The sequence below is a fragment of the Aplysia californica genome, unplaced genomic scaffold (genome assembly GCF_000002075.1).
Source record: "Aplysia californica isolate F4 #8 unplaced genomic scaffold, AplCal3.0 scaffold00173, whole genome shotgun sequence".
Lineage (NCBI taxonomy): Eukaryota > Metazoa > Mollusca > Gastropoda > Aplysiida > Aplysiidae > Aplysia > Aplysia californica.
Genome location: NW_004797443.1, coordinates 642,341 through 645,908, shown reverse-complemented (window position 1 = coordinate 645,908; position 3,568 = coordinate 642,341).

Here is a 3,568-nt window from a genome sequence, read left to right as displayed (position 1 = left end):
GTCATATCCCTGTTTGACATGGTTGACACGTTTGAAAGCGACTATATTTTCCATCATGCATTGGCAAAAACTACCATTTAGGCACACATTGATCAAATCCTTCAGATGAAATATAACGATCAGCTCCACTTGGTGAAAATCGGGACCAGCAGACAATCCCAATGCAACGGAAAGTCACATGACATTTCAAGTTTTTTTTTGTGTTTTCGTGTTTTTGTGTGGGTTTTTGTGTGGGTTTTTTTTTGGGGGGGGGTCTTGTGCACGTGGAATGCGATAGCTCATAACGGACTTTGAGGTAAAATTTTATGAAGAAAAATAGAGATCTATTTGAAAGATGCACTGACCGCTTTGATCTGATCATGAAGATCGGGTGTGCATTTGACCAATGGACATCCCTTCCTAGGAATTTCAGGATTTAGAAACATTTGCCACGTTTCGGCGAGTCGAAAAATCTAACCGTGCCACAGAGAATAAAAGCAGCCCATCTCAACTTTTGGTCAATGTTGGCTTCTCACTATAGTGAAACAAAGCTCTCTCATATTTAATCGCCTTTAAGCACAAGGGGGCTATCCCTAAAAACGCTGTTTTGAGAAAAGCACAAGGGGGCTATCCCTAAAAACGCTGTTTTGAGAAAATCGAAGGTAAAGTTTTTGCCCCTTGTTCAGTTTCTTTAAAAGACAAGGACAGCTTTCTCTATAACCAAACAGATATACGTAGCAATGAAACCAAACTTCTCCTACAGGTATAGCAAGGCCCACTTTTGGTGTAGGCCAAGTTTTCTGGAAACCCCCGAAATCTGGGTTAACCCGCTTGTCCTTAAAAGCGACCATTTCTGAGTCAATAAAGGTCTAGACTAGTCTAGAGCAATGTTCGTCGATATTTTCTTAGCCTGGCCCTCTTGTGTCATCCTTAGGCCTACTTACTTTTACTCTTTCATCCTCTGTTGCTGTTAAGCGTCGAGGGGAGATGCTGTGCTAGCTCCGCAGCTCTTTCAATTTGGATAACATAATTTCTCAGGGTCATCTTTAAGGGGACAATATCACCGTGCAAAGTGCAAAAGTACCGAATCACGACTTTCATGTTGTGTTAAGTTTTTTAAAGGGAGCGATCATTGTAGTGTTTCACACTTTCGGAATCTTTAACACCCCACCCCCAACAAATTTGTCCAACATAGAGTCAGCTTCGATAATCACTCTTAGAATCAGATAAAGAAATACATTTTCTCCAAATTTTTCCATAAACCAACTTCGCTTGAAATGGGTTCGTATGATTACTATTCTCTCCATGATACTTGAATCTATCAATGTGGATTAAATTTGACCTGTTACTAAAAACTAATTTTTTTTTTCGTTCCTCTGCTGGACCGCAAGGGTAGTCAACTGCCGGTTCTTCAATCTGCAGTACACTGATTTTTACGTATGTGACCCCCCTTTTCTTACTTATTAGGGGCCCCTTGCTTTCAGGCAACCACCATCACTTTTCGAAGGTACTCCATATGTTTTTATACTGACTAGAGTATTTTCAGTTTTGGTGGGAATTAATTTTGAAATTTTCCCTGGTGGCGGCCGAAGCCTACTCTTATCGATTTTAGGGCCATCATTCGTTACCTCCGAGATTTTTCGCCCTTATCCGATAAGGGTACGTGTTAGATCTTACCTACCCTAAGATAACGGGTGTGGTGTGGCAGAAAGACAATAGTAAGAAAGATCCAGGAGTAGCATTATAATCTATTATTTGTGGTGGCCGAATTTTGCTATTCAAAAGGCTTTTAAATGGCTTCTTCGATCGACATGCAGTTTTCGCCAAAAGATTCTTTAAAATATTCTCCAGATCATGAGGCCCTTCGTTTGTTCAGTTTTGAGACAGTTTTGCTGAGAAAAGCTAAATTTCTTTATTTCTCCGATCGCTTTAGTAGGCCGACGCTTCTGTCTCTGTAATTTAAGAAAATCCGTCAGGTTTGTTTATTTCAAGTCGTACTTCCGTTTCAATAAAATGAGCCCAATCCTGAAAAATAGAAACATCTCAATGAACACTAAAATGAAAGTTCTGAAATGCTACGTTTGATCAACCCTTCTATATGGCTGTGAATGCTGGACAATCACTAAAGACAGTGAAAATAAAACAGAAGCAACAGAAATGTGGTTTCTTAGGAGACTGGTAAGAGTATCGTGGAAGGAAAAGAAATCAAATGAGGTAGTGCTTGATGAAGCCCACAATCAGGAAACGACAAATGCAGTTTTTGGGAGACATAAATAGACATAAGGGTCTTGAACATCTAGCTCTCACTGGCAAAATTGAGGGCAAGCGAGGCAGGGGTAGGCCCAGAACAGGGTACTTAGGGAACCTAAACAAAAGGGTAACAGGGAAAGATCAGGGAAACGTAGCTTTTTTTAGAGCATCCGAGCAAAGGAATGAATGGAGAACCATGATCGCCGATGTCTGTGGCAGATCTGGCACTGGATGATGATGACTTCCGTTCTGTACTATCGCGCATTGTCGCGCAAAGCTGAGCACTATTTTAAGTGTGCGACCGGTATAGATATAGCCTCATGTTTTCTTTTTTTACTTGGTAGGCTACTAAATTCGACTGTGATCCGTTCGTTTGATGCCCATCATCGCTTTTTCTGGACTCAAAGTATAGATCAAGACCTTCTATTAAAATTATTTTTTTTTCATCTCTCAAGATTTATTACTCCATTCCAATAGAGTGTAAATATAGTAGGCCAATGACTTTCAGTTGATGTTAATGCACCGATCATTCCTTTCACCGAAAGGGGGCCCAGATAGTAAATTATAAAGAGTCAGGAATAAGGGAGAAAGGAGGTCAGAGGAAGGGGAGGGGGAGGGGGACAGAAAGTGAAGATGAATGCAAATAACAAAACGTTAGAGAACATGGAAGTAGATGAAAGGAGAACATTCTAGAGAAGAAAATACTTTCGTAGCTGACAGATTTCGAACCTGAGACCTATTGATTGAGAGGCAAGCACCGAACCTCTAGACCCCGATAGCCCCCTAAATAATGACTTAATTAGGTTAAACTTTATATTGAAAAATTACTAAATACCATCCACTTAAATTTGAAGATAAAATTTAAAAAAACAACCATCAATAAATAGATGAAAAAAGAAATACATTATTTTTAAAATGCTAATTTTCAATGGCCATTTTGATAATTATGTGAACAATATCTCAATTAGTCTAGTGAAAAATTAATTATGCAGCTTTTGAATGCATGAATGTCTAATATGGATTCAATAATTATCTGCAATATCTTGGAGATCCCCCTCTCTCCAGTAAAAGGGGAAATGAACATACGTGTTTAAATCCTTATTTCAATTGAAGCACATGAAAATTTTACTTACATTAACCAAGTGGCATATTTTTGTCTGTAACGATAATTTTTCTCTTGAATTAATTTGTAGAGACAGTGACCCTTTTCCATAGATGTACACTGTAGGTTTAAAAGGAGGTAACTTTATGTCCTTTTCACGGCGATAGTGCCCCTTTACAAAGCTAAAATGTTCGTACCGCCCACCTACATAGTAATATCATAATTTCCAAGCAGAGC